This window comes from Cetorhinus maximus, unplaced genomic scaffold (assembly GCF_964194155.1).
Source record: "Cetorhinus maximus unplaced genomic scaffold, sCetMax3.hap1.1 HAP1_SCAFFOLD_591, whole genome shotgun sequence".
Classification (NCBI taxonomy): domain Eukaryota; kingdom Metazoa; phylum Chordata; class Chondrichthyes; order Lamniformes; family Cetorhinidae; genus Cetorhinus; species Cetorhinus maximus.
In genome coordinates this window covers 17937-41003 of record NW_027596533.1, presented here as the reverse complement: position 1 = coordinate 41003, position 23067 = coordinate 17937, and the positions used below count along the sequence as shown (strand labels likewise).

General features: G+C 52.3%; 3 pseudogenes; all 3 read left to right on the top strand.

Moving 5' to 3' along the window:
• The first annotated feature begins 5200 nt into the window (after positions 1-5200).
• LOC144674209 (U2 spliceosomal RNA) lies at positions 5201-5374 on the top strand (annotated as a pseudogene).
• Positions 5375-11001: 5627 nt separating this feature from the next.
• On the top strand, positions 11002-11175 carry LOC144674207 (U2 spliceosomal RNA; annotated as a pseudogene).
• A 9516-nt stretch (positions 11176-20691) lies between these two features.
• LOC144674213 (U2 spliceosomal RNA) lies at positions 20692-20869 on the top strand (annotated as a pseudogene).
• Positions 20870-23067: the final 2198 nt, after the last annotated feature.

Genomic DNA, 23067 nt, shown 5'->3' with positions numbered 1-23067 from the left:
AGAGAGACCTGCCGGAGATGAAGATCCTGACGGCGGAGCCGCACTTTTCTCTGCCGTTGCAACGGGAACGTGAGGTGATGGTGCATGTGTACAACCCCTTCGTCCCTGTCGCCGACGTGGTCACCTTCCTCACCAGGTACTTCGATAAGGTGGGGAGCGGCACCGAGATTCGAGACGACTTGGGGATCTGGACAGGCAAACGCCTGTTTAAGGTCACGCTAAAGACCGACGGTAAGGGAGCCATTTTCCACCCTCCCTCCAGTTTCGCTATCGGGGGAAACCGGGGCTACCTGGTCTACGCTGGGCAACCCAAGCATTGTCGCTCATGCGGCAAGGCTGGTCATGTGGCGGCCAACTGCAGCGCCTCCCTCTGCAAGATCTGCAAACAGGAAGGGCACCAGACAAAAGACTGCAAACAGGCCAAGTGCTGCAACCTGTGTGGCGAGGCAAGTCACCTCTACAGGACCTGCCCCAAACGCTGCCGTACTTACGCACAGGCAGCCAAAGCCGACCAGGGGGAAGCAGAAGAAATGTTCCGTGTCACTCCAACCACCAAGGCCCCCAGGGTGCTCAACGGGACAAAGGAGGACACAGAGAGAGACAAGGTGGAGAAAGAGATTGAGGCAACAGAGAGCCAATCAACAGCACTACCCCCTGAACCTCCCAGTCCTCAGGACAGCGAATCAATGGAGGAGGAGGCAGCAGTGGAAAAGCAGCAGGGGGAGTGGCAGACGGTGAAGAACAAGAACAAGAAAAGTAAGAGGGAGCGAAGAAGAAGCAAAGGCGTTTCCCAGAGAAGCGGCAAGAGGCGTCTCCCATCCGACACGGAGGACAAGGGCAGCAGCTCTTCGGATGATGAAGTGCCAGAGCGGCACCGACAGAAGAGGCGGCAAAGCTCCAGGGCGTTGGAGGACGAGACACCCGAGCTCCAGAAAATTGGAGACAACAAGGAGACCAGCGCACCCCAACTTTGCCTGCAACCTGAGGAGGCCAGTGCACCACAGCCCCTGGAATCTGGGAGCAGTGAGGCAATCATCGCACCCCAGCTCCAGGAAGCCGGGAACAGCAACACCCCAGAGGGGGTGAGTTTTGGAGAAGCTTCTTCAGCAAAGGTCATCTCAAAACCCGCTCTCTACGTGAACCTCCAGATGCCACTGGAGCAGAACATGGCCAAGGAGATCTACCTCAGCCCATCCAAAGTGAAGGAATTTGAGCTCACTACGGGTATGAAGGAGCAGACTAAAGGTCTGGGACTCTCAGAGACAGTGGGTTTGGTAGGAGAATAAATGCTTTAAAATGGGTTTAAAGATTGTATCCATAAATGTGCGTAGCATTAAATCTACTACGCGATGTGTTGCAACCTTGGACTACCTAGCCAAGGTCAAAGCTGACCTGTTGTTTCTGCAGGAGTGTGCGATACCGCACCTCAGCTCCTACAGGCAATGGTCACGATGGTGGTCCCACGGGCCATCGATCTGGTCGGGCGGAAAGGACTCTCGTTCCTCCGGCCTGGGTATTCTGCTGCGGGGAGGCAACTTCACCGTCTCCGAGGTTAAGGAGGTGGTGGGCGGGCGACTCCTCGTACAAGAACGCTCCACTCCGGTTAATTAACGTGTATGGCCCGGCACAAGGGGCTGAGCGGCTGGAGGTTTTTCAGCAGCTCCCACTGCTGCTGGCGACCTCCAGGCCGGTCATTCTGGGCGGGGACTTCAACTGCATCATCGATGCGGCTGGACGATCCGGCAGGGCCGGCAGCAGATTGGACGCTACGTCCAGATCCCTGATGGAAACAGTTAAGGATGCCAAGCTGCACGACGTCTTCAGCAACCCTGCAGACGGAGCGCAGCGTAGATACACCTGGTCGCGGCCAGACGGGTCCATTCGTTCCAGGATAGACTTCCTCTTTGTGTCCCGTGCATTCACAGTCAGATCCACCGAGGTCAAGCCGGTGTTCTTCTCTGACCACTGCCTCCTACTGGCGGACTGCCACTTGGAGGAAGACCTGAGGGTGGGCAGGGGGGCATGGAAGCTAAATGTGCAACTGCTGACCCCAGAGAACATTGAGGAGCTCAAGAGGGATTACAAAGGTTGGAGAACCGTGAAACCCCTCTTTGAGTCCCTGACACACTGGTGGGAAGTGATCAAGGGAAGCATCAAGAGGTTTTTCATCCGCAAAGGCACCCAGAAAGCTAGAAAGGAACAGAGGGAAATGTCCCGACTCCAGAAAAAGATGCAGAATCTGCTCCGGCTGCAGTCGATGGGGGTGGATGTCAAGGAGGAGCTCCAAGAGGTGAAGGGCCAGCAAGCCTCGCACTTTGCCTCGGAGGCCTCCAAGATCATCTTCCGTTCCAGAGTCCGCTCCGTGGAGCAGGATGAGACGTGCTCACGTTTCTTCTTCCAAAAGGTACACAGAGAGCGCTCTGTGATCAGCAGCCTGAAGGAAGAAGACGGCTCAGTAAAGTCATCACGGTCCGACATTCTGAGGATCAGCAAATCCTTTTATGCCGGACTGTATTACGTGAAGCCCACGGACAGCACGGCCTCCCAGTCCTTCCTGTCCTCTATCACGGAGGTCTTAGACCACAGTACGCGGGAGAGCCTGGACAAACCGCTAACTCCTGACGAACTGACTAAGGCCCTCGCGTCCTTCGAGAAGACTAAAACCCCCGGAAGCGACGGCTTGCCGGCGGAGTTGTATTCGGCTCTGTGGGACTTGATCGGCCCAGACCTGCTAGAAGTGTACGAGAGTATGCTCCTGGCCGGCATCATGTCAGAATCCATGAGGAAAGGCATCATCACCCTCATCTACAAGCACAAGGGGGAAAGGGAGGAAATTAGAAATTGGCGACCCATTTCACTGTTGAATATGGACTATAAGATTCTGTCCAAGGTCATCGCCAATCGGGTCAAATCCGCTCTGGAATTGGTGATTCACCCTGACCAGACCTGCTCTGTGCCAGGCAGGAAGATCTCTGACAGCCTGGCGCTGCTCAGGGATACGATTGCCTATGTACAGGACAGGGGTGTGGATACCTGCCTCATCAGCTTGGATCAGGAGAAGGCCTTTGACAGAATATCGCACACCTACATGGGGGATGTGCTCTCCAAAATGGGCTTTGGGGAGGGAATTCGAAATTGGATCCAACTGCTCTACACTAACATCAGTAGCGCAGTCTCAATCAATGGGTGGGAAACAGATAGCTTCCCGATCAAATCTGGAGTCAGGCAGGGCTGTCCTCTCTCGCCTGTCCTTTTCGTGTGCTGCATAGAACCCTTTGCCGAGTCCATCAGGAAGGATCCGGGCATAAGAGGAGTGACGATCCCAGGCAGTGGAGGCACTCAGGTAAAAGCCTCCCTGTACATGGACGACGTCGCCGTCTTCTGCTCGGATCCGCTGTCGGTGCGCAGACTGATGCACATCTGCGACCAGTTCGAACTGGCCTCGGGAGCCAAGGTAAATCGTGGGAAGAGCGAGGCCATGTTCTTTGGGAACTGGGCTGACCGATCCTTTGTCCCCTTCACTGTCAGGGCTGACGGCCTGAAGGTGCTGGGGATATGGTTCGGAGGGACCGGGGCATGCGTTAGAAACTGGAAGGAGCGAGTGGCTATGGTGAAGAGGAAACTGGGCATGTGGGATCGACGCTCCCTCTCCATTGCGGGTAAGAACCTGGTCATCAGGTGGGAGGTACTCTCGCTGTTGCTGTACGTGGCGCAGGTCTGGCCCATTCCAGACTCCTGCGCGACGGCGATCACTCGAGCCATCTTCCGCTTTATCTGGAGGTCGAAAATGGATCGTGTCTGCAGGGACGCGATGTACAAGCCTCTAGATAAAGGGGGAAAAAACGTGCCCAACATCGCCCTCATACTGATGGCCACCTTTGTGTGCGGCTGCATCAAGCGGTGCGTAGACCCTCAGTACGCAAACACCAAGTGTCACTACGTGCTGAGGTTCTACCTGTCCCCGGTGTTGCGAAGGATGGGTCTGGCCACGCTGCCGCGGAACGCTCCAAGTAGTTGGACCGTGCCGTACCACCTGTCCCTGGTGGAAAAATTTATGCAGAAAAACACCTTTGACCACAAGTCCATCAGGCAGTGGTCAGCACGTAACGTCCTAGAGGCCCTGAGGGATAAGGAGAGGGTGGACCCTGTGGGATGGTTCCCCGAGCAGACTGTCAAAGTCATTTGGCAGAATGCCTCATCGCCAGAACTTTCCAACAAGCACCAAGACGTAGCATGGCTGGTGGTGAGAAAGGCCCTCCCCGTCAGATCCTTCCTACACGCCAGGAAGCTCACCCCCTCTGCACGTTGCCCTCGAGGTGGCTGTGGTGGGGAAGAGACCGTTGTCCACCTCCTTGTGGATTGTGCCTTAGCAAAGAAAGTCTGGAGAGAGATGCAGTGGTTGCTGTCGAGGTTCATCCCGAGCAGTTCTGTGACACAGGACTCTGTGCTCTACGGGCTGTTCCCAGGGACACACACCGAGACAAACATCAACTGCAGCTGGAGGATCATCAACTCGGTGAAAGAGGCGCTTTGGTCTGCCCGAAACTTGTTGGTCTTCCAGCACAAAGAGTTGTCCCCGACCGATTGTTGCGGACTGGCACAATCCAAAGTCCAGGACTACGTGCTGAGGGACGCACTACAGCTTGGGGCAGCTGCCGCAAAGGCGCAATGGGGAAGGGTCGCTGTCTAAGACCTTTCTACCACAGCGCACCGAGAGACTGGGAACTGTTTAGAGCCCCTCGGGCTGTACAGATCAAAATGAAAGGCTGTAAATGATTGTAATATTGTTTGTACTGATGCACCTGGTGATACATTTTGTAAAAGTTTAACCTGCATTGTACCCTTGTAATGTTGTTTTTGAAATGGTTTTGAATGCGATTGAAGATATTTTATGAATAAAGTATATTTTTACCAAAAAAAAAAAAAATCTGTTCTTATCAGTTTAGGCAGCTGCCGCAAAGGCGCAATGGGGAAGGGTCGCTGTCTAAGACCTTTCTACCACAGCGCACCGAGAGACTGGGAACTGTTTAGAGCCCCTCGGGCTGTACAGATCAAAATGAAAGGCTGTAAATGATTGTAATATTGTTTGTACTGATGCACCTGGTGATACATTTTGTAAAAGTTTATCCTGGATTGTACCCTTGTAATGTTGTTTTTGGAATGGTTTGGAATGTGATTGAAGATATTTTATGAATAAAGTATATTTTTACAAAAAAAAAAATCTGTTCTTATCAGTTTAATATCTGATACGTCCCTTATCTGGGGACCATATATTAAATTGATTTTTGGAGCAGGGAGATGGAATAGGGGCTTGCTCCGTCCACTCCACGCATCGACCCGGTATTGCAGTATCTCTGGGAATGGTGCACCACCCCTTTCCAGGGGATTTTCAATGCTAAAAATAGTTTTCTTACAAACATCTGCTTTCTTTACTTTTCAACATGCACATCTTTCAAAACACAACTTTCTTTCTTTCTCATCGCTTCTCGGCCTTTTGGCTAAGATCAAGTGTTGCAGGGGCGACACCATGGTCCTGCCAAGGCAAGGTCGGGATGGAAGGGCGATAACCAATCGCAATCCAAATCCATACCGTGGGCTACCTATCACCGTCCGAGTCACGGTGAACCACAGCGAAGGAGGATCACCTATGGATCGGGGCTTCTTCACCAGGAGGATCCTGTTGAAGGCGTGCGGCTTCCAAGCTACGGAGATCTTCACCCTGCACGACTCCCGCAAAGGCGGTTATTTTGACGTGACGTTCAAGCGGGTGGCAGACTGCGTCCGGCTCCTGAGGGTGTTCGAGGAGAAGAGAGACCTGCCGGAGATGAAGATCCTGACGGCGGAGCCGCACTTTTCTCTGCCGTTGCAACGGGAACGTGAGGTGATGGTGCATGTGTACAACCCCTTCGTCCCTGTCGCCGACGTGGTCACCTTCCTCACCAGATACTTCGATAAGGTGGGGAGCGGCACCGAGATTCGAGACGACTTGGGGATCTGGACAGGCAAACGCCTGTTTAAGGTCACGCTAAAGACCGACGGTAAGGGAGCCATTTTCCACCCTCCCTCCAGTTTCGCCATCGGGGGAAACCGGGGCTACCTGGTCTACGCTGGGCAACCCAAGCATTGTCGCTCATGCGGCAAGGCTGGTCATGTGGCGGCCAACTGCAGCGCCTCCCTCTGCAAGATCTGCAAACAGGAAGGGCACCAGACAAAAGACTGCAAACAGGCCAAGTGCTGCAACCTGTGTGGCGAGGCAAGTCACCTCTACAGGACCTGCCCCAAACGCTGCCGTACTTACGCACAGGCAGCCAAAGCCGACCAGGGGGAAGCAGAAGAAATGTTTCGTGTCACTCCAACCACCAAGGCCCCCAGGGAGCTCAACGGGACAAAGGAGGACACAGAGAGAGACAAGGTGGAGAAAGAGATTGAGGCAACAGAGAGCCAATCAGCAGCACTACCCCCTGAACCTCCCAGTCCTCAGGACAGCGAATCAATGGAGGAGGAGGCAGCAGTGGAAAAGCAGTAGGGGGAGTGGCGGACGGTGAAGAACAAGAAAAGTAAGAGGGAGCGAAGAAGAAGCAAAGGCGTTTCCCAGAGAAGCGGCAAGAGGCGTCTCCCATCCGACACGGATGACAAGGGCAGCAGCTCTTCGGATGATGAAGTGCCAGAGCGGCACCGACAGAAGAGGCGGCAAAGCTCCAGGGCGTTGGAGGACGAGACACCCGAGCTCCAGAAAATTGGAGACAACAAGGAGACCAGCGCACCCCAACTTTGCCTGCAACCTGAGGAGGCCAGTGCACCACAGCCCCTGGAATCTGGGAGCAGTGAGGCAATCATCGCACCCCAGCTCCAGGAAGCCGGGAACAGCAACACCCCAGAGGGGGTGAGTTTTGGAGAAGCTTCTCCAGCAAAGGTCATCTCAAAACCCGCTCTCTACGTGAACCTCCAGATGCCACCGGAGCAGAACACGGCCAAGGAGATCTACCTCAGCCCATCCAAAGTGAAGGAATTTGAGCTCACTACGGGTATGAAGGAGCAGACTAAAGGTCTGGGACTCTCAGAGACAGTGGGTTTGGTAGGAGAATAAATGCTTTAAAATGGGTTTAAAGATTGTATCCATAAATGTGCGTAGCATTAAATCTACTACGCGATGTGTTGCGACCTTGGACTACCTAGCCAAGGTCAAAGCTGACCTGTTGTTTCTGCAGGAGTGTGCGATACCGCACCTCAGCTCCTACAGGCAATGGTCACGATGGTGGTCCCACGGGCCATCGGTCTGGTCGGGCGGAAACGAGTCTCGTTCCTCCGGCCTGGGTATTCTGCTGCGGGGAGGCAACTTCACCGTCTCCGAGGTCAAGGAGGTGGTGGGCGGGCGACTCCTCGTACAAGAACGCTCCACTCCGGTTAATTAACGTGTATGGCCCGGCACAAGGGGCTGAGCGGCTGGAGGTTTTTCAGCAGCTCCCACTGCTGCTGGCGACCTCCAGGCCGGTCATTCTGGGCGGGGACTTCAACTGCATCATCGATGCGGCTGGACGATCCGGCAGGGCCGGCAGCAGATTGGACGCTACGTCCAGATCCCTGATGGAAACAGTTAAGGATGCCAAGCTGCACGACGTCTTCAGCAACCCTGCAGACGGAGCGCAGCGTAGATACACCTGGTCGCGGCCAGACGGGTCCATTCGTTCCAGGATAGACTTCCTCTTTGTGTCCCGTGCATTCACAGTCAGATCCACCGAGGTCAAGCCGGTGTTCTTCTCTGACCACTGCCTCCTACTGGCGGACTGCCACTTGGAGGAAGACCTGAGGGTGGGCAGGGGGGCATGGAAGCTAAATGTGCAACTGCTGACCCCAGAGAACATTGAGGAGCTCAAGAGGGATTACAAAGGTTGGAGAACCGTGAAACCCCTCTTTGAGTCCCTGACACACTGGTGGGAAGTGATCAAGGGAAGCATCAAGAGGTTTTTCATCCGCAAAGGCACCCAGAAAGCTAGAAAGGAACAGAGGGAAATGTCCCGACTCCAGAAAAAGATGCAGAATCTGCTCCGGCTGCAGTCGATGGGGGTGGATGTCAAGGAGGAGCTCCAAGAGGTGAAGGGCCAGCAAGCCTCGCACTTTGCCTCGGAGGCCTCCAAGATCATCTTCCGTTCCAGAGTCCGCTCCGTGGAGCAGGATGAGACGTGCTCACGTTTCTTCTTCCAAAAGGTACACAGAGAGCGCTCTGTGATCAGCAGCCTGAAGGAAGAAGACGGCTCAGTAAAGTCATCACGGTCCGACATTCTGAGGATCAGCAAATCCTTTTATGCCGGACTGTATTACGTGAAGCCCACGGACAGCACGGCCTCCCAGTCCTTCCTGTCCTCTATCACGGAGGTCTTAGACCACAGTACGCGGGAGAGCCTGGACAAACCGCTAACTCCTGACGAACTGACTAAGGCCCTCGCGTCCTTCGAGAAGACTAAAACCCCCGGAAGCGACGGCTTGCCGGCGGAGTTGTATTCGGCTCTGTGGGACTTGATCGGCCCAGACCTGCTAGAAGTGTACGAGAGTATGCTCCTGGCCGGCATCATGTCAGAATCCATGAGGAAAGGCATCATCACCCTCATCTACAAGCACAAGGGGGAAAGGGAGGAAATTAGAAATTGGCGACCCATTTCACTGTTGAATATGGACTATAAGATTCTGTCCAAGGTCATCGCCAATCGGGTCAAATCCGCTCTGGAATTGGTGATTCACCCTGACCAGACCTGCTCTGTGCCAGGCAGGAAGATCTCTGACAGCCTGGCGCTGCTCAGGGATACGATTGCCTATGTACAGGACAGGGGTGTGGATACCTGCCTCATCAGCTTGGATCAGGAGAAGGCCTTTGACAGAATATCGCACACCTACATGGGGGATGTGCTCTCCAAAATGGGCTTTGGGGAGGGAATTCGAAATTGGATCCAACTGCTCTACACTAACATCAGTAGCGCAGTCTCAATCAATGGGTGGGAAACAGATAGCTTCCCGATCAAATCTGGAGTCAGGCAGGGCTGTCCTCTCTCGCCTGTCCTTTTCGTGTGCTGCATAGAACCCTTTGCCGAGTCCATCAGGAAGGATCCGGGCATAAGAGGAGTGACGATCCCAGGCAGTGGAGGCACTCAGGTAAAAGCCTCCCTGTACATGGACGACGTCGCCGTCTTCTGCTCGGATCCGCTGTCGGTGCGCAGACTGATGCACATCTGCGACCAGTTCGAACTGGCCTCGGGAGCCAAGGTAAATCGTGGGAAGAGCGAGGCCATGTTCTTTGGGAACTGGGCTGACCGATCCTTTGTCCCCTTCACTGTCAGGGCTGACGGCCTGAAGGTGCTGGGGATATGGTTCGGAGGGACCGGGGCATGCGTTAGAAACTGGAAGGAGCGAGTGGCTATGGTGAAGAGGAAACTGGGCATGTGGGATCGACGCTCCCTCTCCATTGCGGGTAAGAACCTGGTCATCAGGTGGGAGGTACTCTCGCTGTTGCTGTACGTGGCGCAGGTCTGGCCCATTCCAGACTCCTGCGCGACGGCGATCACTCGAGCCATCTTCCGCTTTATCTGGAGGTCGAAAATGGATCGTGTCTGCAGGGACGCGATGTACAAGCCTCTAGATAAAGGGGGAAAAAACGTGCCCAACATCGCCCTCATACTGATGGCCACCTTTGTGTGTGGCTGCATCAAGCGGTGCGTAGACCCTCAGTACGCAAACACCAAGTGTCACTACGTGCTGAGGTTCTACCTGTCCCCGGTGTTGCGAAGGATGGGTCTGGCCACGCTGCCGCGGAACGCTCCAAGTAGTTGGACCGTGCCGTACCACCTGTCCCTGGTGGAAAAATTTATGCAGAAAAACACCTTTGACCACAAGTCCATCAGGCAGTGGTCAGCACGTAACGTCCTAGAGGCCCTGAGGGATAAGGAGAGGGTGGACCCTGTGGGATGGTTCCCCGAGCAGACTGTCAAAGTCATTTGGCAGAATGCCTCATCGCCAGAACTTTCCAACAAGCACCAAGACGTAGCATGGCTGGTGGTGAGAAAGGCCCTCCCCGTCAGATCCTTCCTACACGCCAGGAAGCTCACCCCCTCTGCACGTTGCCCTCGAGGTGGCTGTGGTGGGGAAGAGACCGTTGTCCACCTCCTTGTGGATTGTGCCTTAGCAAAGAAAGTCTGGAGAGAGATGCAGTGGTTGCTGTCGAGGTTCATCCCGAGCAGTTCTGTGACACAGGACTCTGTGCTCTACGGGCTGTTCCCAGGGACACACACCGAGACAAACATCAACTGCAGCTGGAGGATCATCAACTCGGTGAAAGAGGCGCTTTGGTCTGCCCGAAACTTGTTGGTCTTCCAGCACAAAGAGTTGTCCCCGACCGATTGTTGCGGACTGGCACAATCCAAAGTCCAGGACTACGTGCTGAGGGACGCACTACAGCTTGGGGCAGCTGCCGCAAAGGCGCAATGGGGAAGGGTCGCTGTCTAAGACCTTTCTACCACAGCGCACCGAGAGACTGGGAACTGTTTAGAGCCCCTCGGGCTGTACAGATCAAAATGAAAGGCTGTAAATGATTGTAATATTGTTTGTACTGATGCACCTGGTGATACATTTTGTAAAAGTTTAACCTGCATTGTACCCTTGTAATGTTGTTTTTGAAATGGTTTTGAATGCGATTGAAGATATTTTATGAATAAAGTATATTTTTACCAAAAAAAAAAAAAATCTGTTCTTATCAGTTTAGGCAGCTGCCGCAAAGGCGCAATGGGGAAGGGTCGCTGTCTAAGACCTTTCTACCACAGCGCACCGAGAGACTGGGAACTGTTTAGAGCCCCTCGGGCTGTACAGATCAAAATGAAAGGCTGTAAATGATTGTAATATTGTTTGTACTGATGCACCTGGTGATACATTTTGTAAAAGTTTATCCTGGATTGTACCCTTGTAATGTTGTTTTTGGAATGGTTTGGAATGTGATTGAAGATATTTTATGAATAAAGTATATTTTTACAAAAAAAAAAATCTGTTCTTATCAGTTTAATATCTGATACGTCCCTTATCTGGGGACCATATATTAAATTGATTTTTGGAGCAGGGAGATGGAATAGGGGCTTGCTCCGTCCACTCCACGCATCGACCCGGTATTGCAGTATCTCTGGGAATGGTGCACCACCCCTTTCCAGGGGATTTTCAATGCTAAAAATAGTTTTCTTACAAACATCTGCTTTCTTTACTTTTCAACATGCACATCTTTCAAAACACAACTTTCTTTCTTTCTCATCGCTTCTCGGCCTTTTGGCTAAGATCAAGTGTTGCAGGGGCGACACCATGGTCCTGCCAAGGCAAGGTCGGGATGGAAGGGCGATAACCAATCGCAATCCAAATCCATACCGTGGGCTACCTATCACCGTCCGAGTCACGGTGAACCACAGCGAAGGAGGATCACCTATGGATCGGGGCTTCTTCACCAGGAGGATCCTGTTGAAGGCGTGCGGCTTCCAAGCTACGGAGATCTTCACCCTGCACGACTCCCGCAAAGGCGGTTATTTTGACGTGACGTTCAAGCGGGTGGCAGACTGCGTCCGGCTCCTGAGGGTGTTCGAGGAGAAGAGAGACCTGCCGGAGATGAAGATCCTGACGGCGGAGCCGCACTTTTCTCTGCCGTTGCAACGGGAACGTGAGGTGATGGTGCATGTGTACAACCCCTTCGTCCCTGTCGCCGACGTGGTCACCTTCCTCACCAGATACTTCGATAAGGTGGGGAGCGGCACCGAGATTCGAGACGACTTGGGGATCTGGACAGGCAAACGCCTGTTTAAGGTCACGCTAAAGACCGATGGTAAGGGAGCCATTTTCCACCCTCCCTCCAGTTTCGCCATCGGGGGAAACCGGGGCTACCTGGTCTACGCTGGGCAACCCAAGCATTGTCGCTCATGCGGCAAGGCTGGTCATGTGGCGGCCAACTGCAGCGCCTCCCTCTGCAAGATCTGCAAACAGGAAGGGCACCAGACAAAAGACTGCAAACAGGCCAAGTGCTGCAACCTGTGTGGCGAGGCAAGTCACCTCTACAGGACCTGCCCCAAACGCTGCCGTACTTACGCACAGGCAGCCAAAGCCGACCAGGGGGAAGCAGAAGAAATGTTTCGTGTCACTCCAACCACCAAGGCCCCCAGGGAGCTCAACGGGACAAAGGAGGACACAGAGAGAGACAAGGTGGAGAAAGAGATTGAGGCAACAGAGAGCCAATCAGCAGCACTACCCCCTGAACCTCCCAGTCCTCAGGACAGCGAATCAATGGAGGAGGAGGCAGCAGTGGAAAAGCAGTAGGGGGAGTGGCGGACGGTGAAGAACAAGAAAAGTAAGAGGGAGCGAAGAAGAAGCAAAGGCGTTTCCCAGAGAAGCGGCAAGAGGCGTCTCCCATCCGACACGGATGACAAGGGCAGCAGCTCTTCGGATGATGAAGTGCCAGAGCGGCACCGACAGAAGAGGCGGCAAAGCTCCAGGGCGTTGGAGGACGAGACACCCGAGCTCCAGAAAATTGGAGACAACAAGGAGACCAGCGCACCCCAACTTTGCCTGCAACCTGAGGAGGCCAGTGCACCACAGCCCCTGGAATCTGGGAGCAGTGAGGCAATCATCGCACCCCAGCTCCAGGAAGCCGGGAACAGCAACACCCCAGAGGGGGTGAGTTTTGGAGAAGCTTCTCCAGCAAAGGTCATCTCAAAACCCGCTCTCTACGTGAACCTCCAGATGCCACCGGAGCAGAACACGGCCAAGGAGATCTACCTCAGCCCATCCAAAGTGAAGGAATTTGAGCTCACTACGGGTATGAAGGAGCAGACTAAAGGTCTGGGACTCTCAGAGACAGTGGGTTTGGTAGGAGAATAAATGCTTTAAAATGGGTTTAAAGATTGTATCCATAAATGTGCGTAGCATTAAATCTACTACGCGATGTGTTGCGACCTTGGACTACCTAGCCAAGGTCAAAGCTGACCTGTTGTTTCTGCAGGAGTGTGCGATACCGCACCTCAGCTCCTACAGGCAATGGTCACGATGGTGGTCCCACGGGCCATCGGTCTGGTCGGGCGGAAACGAGTCTCGTTCCTCCGGCCTGGGTATTCTGCTGCGGGGAGGCAACTTCACCGTCTCCGAGGTCAAGGAGGTGGTGGGCGGGCGACTCCTCGTAGCAGACGTAATGTACAAGAACGCTCCACTCCGGTTAATTAACGTGTATGGCCCGGCACAAGGGGCTGAGCAGCTGGAGGTTTTTCAGCAGCTCCCACTGCTGCTGGCGACCTCCAGGCCGGTCATTCTGGGCGGGGACTTCAACTGCATCATCGATGCGGCTGGACGATCCGGCAGGGCCGGAAGCAGATTGGACGCTACGTCCAGATCCCTGATGGAAACAGTTAAGGATGCCAAGCTGCACGACGTCTTCAGCAACCCTGCAGACGGAGCGCAGCGTAGATACACCTGGTCGCGGCCAGACGGGTCCATTCGTTCCAGGATAGACTTCCTGTTTGTGTCCCGTGCATTCACAGTCAGATCCACCGACGTCAAGCCGGTGTTCTTCTCTGACCACTGCCTCCTACTGGCGGACTGCCACTTGGAGAAGGACCTGAGGGTGGGCAGGGGGACATGGAAGCTAAATGTGCAACTGCTGACCCCAGAGAACATTGAGGAGCTCTAGAGGGATTACAAAGGTTGGAGAACCGTGAAACCCCTCTTTGAGTCCCTGACACACTGGTGGGAAGCGATCAAGGGAAGCATCAAGAGGTTTTTCATCCGCAAAGGCACCCAGAAAGCTAGAATGGAACAGAGGGAATTGTCCCGACTCCAGAAAAAGATGCAGAATCTGCTCCGGCTGCAGTCGATGGGGGTCGATGTCAAGGAGGAGCTCCAAGAGGTGAAGGGCCAGCAAGCCTCGCACTTTGCCTCGGAGGCCTCCAAGATCATCTTCCGTTCCAGGGTCCGCTCCGTGGAGCAGGATGAGACGTGCTCACGTTTCTTCTTCCAAAAGGTACACAGAGAGCGCTCTGTGATCAGCAGCCTGAAGGAAGAAGACGGCTCAGTAAAGTCATCACGGTCCGACATTCTGAGGATCAGCAAATCCTTTTATGCCGGACTGTATGACGTGAAGCCCACGGACAGCACGGCCTCCCAGTCCTTCCTGTCCTCTATCACGGAGGTCTTAGACCACAGTACGCGGGAGAGCCTAGACAAACCGCTAACTCCTGATGAACTGACTAAGGCCCTCGAGTCCTTCGAGAAGAGTAAAACCCCCGGAAGCGACGGCTTGCCGGCGGAGTTGTACTCGGCTCTGTGGGACTTGATCGGCCCAGACCTGCTAGAAGTGTACGAGAGTATGCTCCTGGCCGGCAGCATGTCAGAATCCATGAGGAAAGGCATCATCACCCTCATCTACAAGCACAAGGGGGAAAGGGAGGAAATTAGAAATTGGCGACCCATTTCACTGTTGAATGTGGACTATAAGATTCTGTCCAAGGTCATCGCCAATCGGGTCAAATCCGCTCTGGAATTGGTGATTCGCCCTGACCAGACCTGCTCTGTGCCGGGCAGGAAGATCTCTGACAGCCTGGCGCTGCTCAGGGATACGATTGCCTATGTACAGGACAGGGGTGTGGATACCTGCCTCATCAGCTTGGATCAGGAGAAGGCCTTTGACAGAATATCGCACACCTACATGGGGGATGTGCTCTCCAAAATGGGCTTTGGGGAGGGAATTCGAAATTGGATCCAACTGCTCTACACTAACATCAGTAGCGCAGTCTCAATCAATGGGTGGGAAACAGATAGCTTTCCGATTAAATCAGGAGTCAGGCAGGGCTGCCCTCTCTCGCCTGTCCTTTTCGTGTGTTGCATAGAACCCTTTGCCGAGTCCATCAGGAAGGATCCGGGCATTAGAGGAGTTACGATCCCAAGCAGTGGAGGCACTCAGATCAAAGCCTCCCTGTACATGGACGATGTCGCCGTCTTCTGTTCTGATCCGCTGTCGGTGTGCAGACTGATCCACATCTGCGACCAGTTCGTACTGGAGTCGGGAGCCAAGGTAAATCGTGGGAAGAGCGAGGCCGTGTTCTTTGGGAACTGGGCTGACCGATCCTTTGTCCCCTTCACCGTCAGTGCTGACGGCCTGAAGGTGCTGGGGATATGGTTCAGAGGGACCGGGGTATGCGTTAGAAACTGGAAGGATCCAGTGTCTATGGTGAAAAGGAAACTGGGAATCTGGGAGCGACGCTTCCTCTCCGTTGCGGGTAAGAACCTGGTCATCAGGTGTGAGGCACTCTCGCTGTTGCTGTACATGGCGCAGGTCTGGCCCATTCCAGACTGCTGCGCGACGGCAATCACCCGAGCCATCTTCCGCTTTATCTGGAGGTCGAAAATGGATCGTGTCCGCAGGGACGCGCTGTATAAGCCTCTAGATAAAGGGGGAATAAACGTGCCCAACATCGCCCTCACACTGATGGCCACCTTTGTGTGCGGCTGTATCAAGCTGTGCGTAGACCCTCGGTACGCAAACACCAGGTGTCACTACGTGCTGAGGTTCTACCTGTCCCCGGTTTAGCGAAGGATGGGTGTGGCCACGCTGCCGCGGAACGCTCCAAGTAGTTGGACCGTGCCGTACCACCTGTCCCTGGTGGAAAACTTTATGCAGAAAAACACCTTTGACCCCAAGTCCATCAGGCAGTGGTCGGCACGTAACGTCCTATAGGCCCTGCGGGGAAAGGAGATGGTGGATCCTGTGCGATGTTTCCCCGAGCAGACTGTCAAAGTCGTTTGGCAGAATGCCTCGTCTCCAGAACTTTCCAACAAGCACCAAGACGTAGCTTGGCTGGTGGTGAGAAATGCCCTCCCCGTCAGATCCTTCCTGAAGTCTCACCCTCTCTGCATGTTGACCTCGAGGTGGCTGTCGTGGGGACGAGACCGTTGTTCACCTCTTTGTGGAATGTGCGTTTGCAAAGAAGGTCTGCAGAGAGTTGCCGTGGTTTTTGTCGCGGTTCATCCCAAGCAGTTCTGTGACACAGGTCTCTGTGCTCTACGTGTTGATCCCAGGGACAGGGACGCACATCGAGACAAGCAGGTGGAGGATCATCTACTCGGTGAAAGACGCTCTTTGGTCTGCCCGAAACTTGTTGGTCTTCCAGTGCAATGAGTTGTCCCCAGCAGAGTGTTGCAGACTGGCTGGCACATTCCAAGGCCGAGGACTACGTGCTGAGGGACGCACTAAAGCTTGGGGCAGCCGCCACAAATGCGCAGTGGGGAACGGTCGCTGTCTAAGACCTTTCAGCCATAGTGCACCGAGGGACTGGGAAAGGTATGGACCCCTCGGCCTGAAAGACTCACATTGAATGTATGCGGTGAATATTACATTTATCACAATTGTATTGAAGCACCTCAGAGTGCAACATGATCTATGTAGATAACTTGAATACTATTGCACTGTCTGACTGCCTGTAATGAGCATGTTGAAATGTCTGTAATGTTCATTGATCGTATTGAAGCGTCGCAGGGTGCGACATGATCTATTTGAAAAACTGGAATATGATTGCACTTTTTGCGATGGCCATTTTGAAATGTTTTGTAATGTTCTTTCAGATATTTTATGGATAAGGTATATTTTTCCACAAAAAAACGACAACAGTTACAAAGAAAACCAACAGCAGCAACAACAGCTCTTCTCCACAGTCTGAATTAGAATTTCAGAGTCAGAAAACAGAGCAAAAAAACACGCAGCGTCCTGAAATGACAAACCTGAAATGAAAGTGTACTTAGTGTATCAAGCCTTTAAACTGCATTGCTGAAAACTCCTTCCTGCCTGCTAGTGCAACAAGATGCTGCAAAGTATATTACACAGCGAATCAGGCCTTCAGTCGTCTTGACTTGTGCAGCTCCAGTGACTTCAGGCCTCCAAAAGCAGGCCAGTATTTGAAAGGGCTCCTCTTGACAAGTGTAAGACCCTGATCAAACTAAATATTTTAATTTTCTTAACCAGTGAGATTGAACGAACCGTGATGCATGTCCAAGACAAAATAGAATATAAAGCAATGTAAAGTAAATTAATAACAAATTGAGAAAGTAAATATGGAACACAAAATATTTTAAAACTAGGGCACAGGTTAAAAACATGATCCTAATTTCTGTTGAACTGAATGAGGCGAGTCATTACAGTGCGTGACCGATTTGTTTAAGTGTGCGGGCCCATTAAACTTTTTGCACAGCCGCGCAAATTTAAAGGGGCTTATGTGGCGGTGTGTCTGTGAGGAAACCTCTCCTCATATCTTGTATCCCACTGTGAAATCGTCTTCAGCTCCCAAATTGCACTCAGACAATGTGCTACATTTGCATATTGTGCAGGAGTCGGGGGAGGGGTCATGGGGCTGCCCCTTGTCTCTGTACTTGAAATGGCAGCCAGGCAGCAACTGTAGTGCTTCCTCAAATCCAACCTGAAGAAAAGGCAAGACATGTTGGGTGCTGAGAGGGAGAAGCATTGCCACTTTAGGTTCTACTTGGATTTTACTGAGGTAAAAGGTGATTGAAAAAGTCAAGCCTTTCTCCCCTAGCAGTTACCACTGAGGACAGAAATAATACCGAGCGCTGATCTATCACCGAGCACTGAGGCCGGCCAAGGGGAGGCATCTGAAAGCTGCAGAGAGAGCAAGAAGCCAGGATGGACGACTGAGAATACTGGCTGAGATAGACAGCAAAAACTGTGACACAAGCTCAGGTAAGCGTGGTGTTTTGCAGTTCAAGTTCATCACTTTGTGACAGTATAGGTATTTTTCACTTTCCTAGGATAAGGCTGTTCCCTTTCTAGAAGTTAGAAACAGCCGTGCAGATGTATTTTCTGCGCTCCTTTGCTTGCCTGCTGAATAGGACTGATGGGAGGGGAAAAGGTGATTAAAAGAGAGCCGACATCATTGCAGGCTGGCAGATGGTGTGCTGTGCTGTGCACGCAGGTGGTTTTGTTGTTTGGCTTGTGTGTGACTTCTGGTTGAAGCTGAAAGATTTCTAAAATTTTGAAGGAAATAATCTTCGAGAAGGGGAGAAACATTTTCAACATTTTAACAGGATCTAAGGCTGTTCGCTGTGTCGTACCTGTACTTATCCTTGCTGCCACCTGCCTTCTCACTGCTGATCATCATCTTGTGTTATTATAATGATATAATGCATTGGACTTATTTACTGTGACTTCATAACATGACACATTTCCCTTCTGGTGATGTCATGCTGACATCCCGTAAAGGAAATAGACCAACAGTCAGCCCAAAAGAAGGCCCAATGCCAAGCAAAGGAAGCCCATAAACGAGGATGCTAGACAGCTCGTACAAAAGAAAGCAGGGCATCAGGAAACAACTCAACAGCAGCTGACGTAGTACTCTCCAGGTTCAGTGCAGGAGAAGCACTGGAATCAGTAAAAAGTAATGCCCCTACATGTCTGAACATACAACTTAGGAGCAGGAGTAGGCCGCTGGGCCCCAAGAGCCTGCTCCACTACTCAGAAGATCATGGCTGATCCGATTGTAACCTCAACCCCACATTCCTGCCTACCAGCGATAACCTTCCAACCCCGCCTTGTTAATCTATCCAGCTCTGTCTTGAAAATATTCAAAGACTCTGTTTCCACCACCTTTCGAGGAAGAGAGTTCCAAGGACTCTCTACACTCTGGGAGAAACGCTGCTGACTTTGCCTTCCCTGTAGATGTGGAAGGACTTTAGCTGCATACCTGGTCAGCTGGCAAGCTCCACAGACCGATCGGCGCAGGCTTGGAGGGCCGAAGGGCCTGTTCCTGTGCTGTACTTTTTTTTCTTCTTTGTTCTTTGACTGCTCAAGCTGAAAGCAAAGACAAAAATACAGCAGGCCTCGATCGAAGAACTCCTCTGCGCTGTGAGCTAGTTGCTCACACGGAAACTCAGCTACAAAGACTCATGGATTGTCTCTCATGCCTGTCACGTGTTCTCCCTTGTGACTGAGTGTTTCTCGAAATTTTCCATTACCTGCCAGTTACACGACACATCTAGCGCAACCGTAGACAGCGACCTTTCTCCATTACGCCTTTGCCCCAAACTTTAGTGCGTCCCTCAGCACGTAGTCCTGGACCTTGGAATGTGCCAACTCTTTGCAATGGAAGACCAACAAGTTTCGGACAGCCAAAGAGTGTCTTTCACCGAGTGGATCCTCCGGCGGTAGTTGATGTTTGTCTCGGCGTGTGTCCCTGGGAACAGCCCCTGGAGCACAGAGTCCATACCTGTGTCACGGAACTGCTCGGGATGCACCTCGACAAGAACCATGGCCACTCTCTTCAGAGTTCTGGTGATGAGGCATTCTGCCAAATGACCCTGACGGTCTGTTCGGCGAACCGTCCGCCGGAATCCACCATCTCCTTTTCCCGCAGGGCCTCTAGGGTGATACGTGCTAACCACTGCCTGATGGACTTGCGGACAAAGGTGTTTCTCTGCATAAGTTTTTCCACACGGGGCAGGTGATACGGCACTTGGAGCGTTCCGCGGCAGGGTGGCCAGACCCATCCTTCGCAACACCAGGGACAGGTAGAACCTCAGCACGTAGTGACGCTTGGTGTTTGGGTCTACACACAGCTTGATACTGCCATACACAAAGGTGGCCATCAGGATGAGGGTGATGTTGGGCATGTTTTTTCCCCCTTCATCCAGAGTTTTTTTACATCATGTCCCTGCAAACAGGATCCACTTTTGACCTCCAGATAAAGCGGAAGATGGCTGGCGTGATCGCCACAGCGCAGGAGTGAGGAATGGGCCAGACCTGCGCCACGTACAGCAACACCTGTCCCTGGTGGAAAAATTTATGCAGAAAAACACCTTTGACCACAAGTCCATCAGGCAGTGGTCAGCACGTAACGTCCTAGAGGCCCTGAGGGAAAAGGAGAGGGTGGACCCTGTGGGATGGTTCCCCGAGCAGACTGTCAAAGTCATTTGGCAGAATGCCACATCGCCAGAACTTTCCAACAAACACCAAGACGTGGCTTGGCTGGTGGTGAGAAAGGCCCTCCCCGTCAGATCCTTCCTACACGCCAGGAGTCTCACCCCCTCTGCACGTTGCCCTCGAGGTGGCTGTGGTGGGGAAGAGACCGTTGTTCACCTCCTTGTGGATTGTGCCTTTGCAAAGAAAGTCTGGAGAGAGACGCAGTGGTTGCTGTCGAGGTTCATCCCGAGCAGTTCTGTGACACAGGACTCTGTGCTCTACGGGCTGTTCCCAGGGACACACACCGAGACAAACATTGACTGCAGCTGGAGGATCATCAACTCGGTGAAAGACGCGCTTTGGTCTGCCCGAAACTTGTTGGTCTTCCAGCACAAAGAGTTGTCCCCGACCGATTGTTGCGGACTGGCACAATCCAAAGTCCAGGACTACGTGCTGAGGGACGCACTAAAGCTTGGGGCAGCTGCCGCAAAGGCGCAATGGGGAAGGGTCGCTGTCTAAGACCTTTCTGCCACAGCGCACCGAGAGACTGGGAACTGTTTAGAGCCCCTCGGGCTGTACAGATCAAAATGAAAGGCTGTAAATGATTGTAATATTGTTTGTACTGATGCACCCGGTGATACATTTTGTAAAAGTTTAACCTGGATTGTACCCTTGTAATGGTGTTTTTGGAATGGTTTGGAATGTGATTGAAGATATTTTATGAATAAAGTATATTTTTGCAAAAAAAAAAAAAAATCTGTTCTTATCAGTTTAATATCTGATACGTCCCTTATCTGGGGACCATATATTAAATTGATTTTTGGAGCAGGGAGATGGAATAGGGGCTTACTCCGTCCACTCCACGCATCGACCCGGTATTGCAGTATCTCTGGGAATGGTGCACCACCCCTTTCCAGGGGATTTTCAATGCTAAAAATAGTTTTCTTACAAACATCTGCTTTCTTTACTTTTCAACATGCACATCTTTCAAAACACAACTTTCTTTCTTTCTCACTCACCCGCACCATCTACACACAAAAAACACGCACGCTCACCCAACGCTCACAGACACCACTCTCATCTCACAAACACTCTACCTCACTCATATAAAAACATCTTTCACTTGCAAATACACCTCTCAAACACTCTCTCAGCTGCACCTTTCGCCTCACAACATTTTCAACCAGCTCTCTGCTGCCGCTCCCGCCCGCTGCTGCTGCTGCTGCTGATACAGCAACAGTCAAAACTCACACCTCAAAGCTCACACACTTTACACAGCTACTCGGAAACGTCTACATCCACGTTCACACAATCCTTACACTGCACAAGGAGCCCATTCCGCCCGTCGTGACTGCACCAGCTCTCCCAATGAACATTTCACTTCGTGCCATTCTCCTGCCTTCTCCACGTAACCCAGCACATGCTTTCTTTTCAAATAATCATCTCATTCCCTCTTCAATTGAACCTGCCTCCGCCACGCTATCAGGCGGTGCATTCCAGACCCTGACCACTCGCTGCTCCTATCACTTTTGCTTCTTCTGCTAGTTACTTTAAACCTGTGCCCGCTCCTTCTCGATCCTTTCATCGGTGCAAGCAGTTTCTCCCTATCTACTCTCTCCAGATACCTCATGATTTTCAATACCTCTATCAAGTCTCCTCTCAGACTTCTTTTCCCCAAGGAATACAGTCCCAACTTCTCCAATCTTACTTCATAACTCAACTTCCTCGCCCCTGGAACCAAACTCGTAAACCTCTTCTGCACTCTCTCCAATGCCTTCACTACCCTCCTAAAATGCAAGTCAAAATGCAATCCATCAGAGTCAGCATGGCTTTATGAAGACTAAATCGTGTTTGACTAAATTGCTAGAGTTCTTTGAAGATGTGACAAGCAAAGTGGATAATGGCGATCCTGTAGATGTAGTATGTCTGGACTTCTAGAAGGCATTTGATAAGGTGCCGCACAAAAGATTAATACACAAGATAAGATCACACGCAGCTAAGGGTAATATATTTGCTTGGATAGAGCTTTGGCTAACCAACAGAAAGCAGAGAGTCAGGATAAATGGGTCTTTTGTGGATGGCAAGCTGTAACTAGTGGGGTGCCACAGGGTTCGGTCCTTGGGCCCCAACTATTTACTTGGATTCAGGAGTAGAAGGTACCATAGCTAAATTTGCAGATGACACCAAAATAGGTGGGAAAGTAAGTTGCAGTGAAGAAATGAGAAATTTACAAATGGATATGGACAGGTTAGGTGAATGGGCCAAAATTTGGCAGATGGAGTTTAACGTGGATAAGTGAGGTTATCCAGTTCAGCTCCTACAGGCAATGGTCACGATGGTGGTCCCACGGGCCATCGATCTGGTCGGGCGGAAACGACTCTCGTTCCTCCGGCCTGGGTATTCTGCTGCGGGGAGGCAACTTCACCGTCTCCGAGGTCAAGGAGGTGGTGGGCGGGCGACTCCTCGTAGCAGACGTAATGTACAAGAACGCTCCACTCCGGTTAATTAACGTGTATGGCCCGTCACAAGGAGCTGAGCGGCTGGAGGTTTTTCAGCAGCTCCCACTGCTGCTGGCGACCTCCAGGCCGGTCATTCTGGGCGGGGACTTCAACTGCATCATCGATGCGGCTGGACGATCCGGCAGGGCCGGAAGCAGATTGGACGCTACGTCCAGATCCCTGATGGAAACAGTTAAGGATGCCAAGCTGCACGACGTCTTCAGCAACCCTGCAGACGGAGCGCAGCGTAGATACACCTGGTCGCGGCCAGACGGGTCCATTCGTTCCAGGATAGACTTCCTCTTTGTGTCCCGTGCATTCACAGTCAGATCCACCGAGGTCAAGCCGGTGTTCTTCTCTGACCACTGCATCCTACTGGCGGACTGCCACTTGGAGAAGGACCTGAGGGTGGGCAGGGGGGCATGGAAGCTATTCGTGCAACTGCTGACCCCAGAGAACATTGAGGAGCTCAAGAGGGCTTATGAAGGTTGGAGAACCATGAAACCCCTCTTTGAGTCCCTGACACACTGGTGGGAAGCGATCAAGGGAAACACCAAGAGGTTTTTCATCCTCAAAAGCATCCAGAAAGCTAGAAAGGAAGAGAGGGAA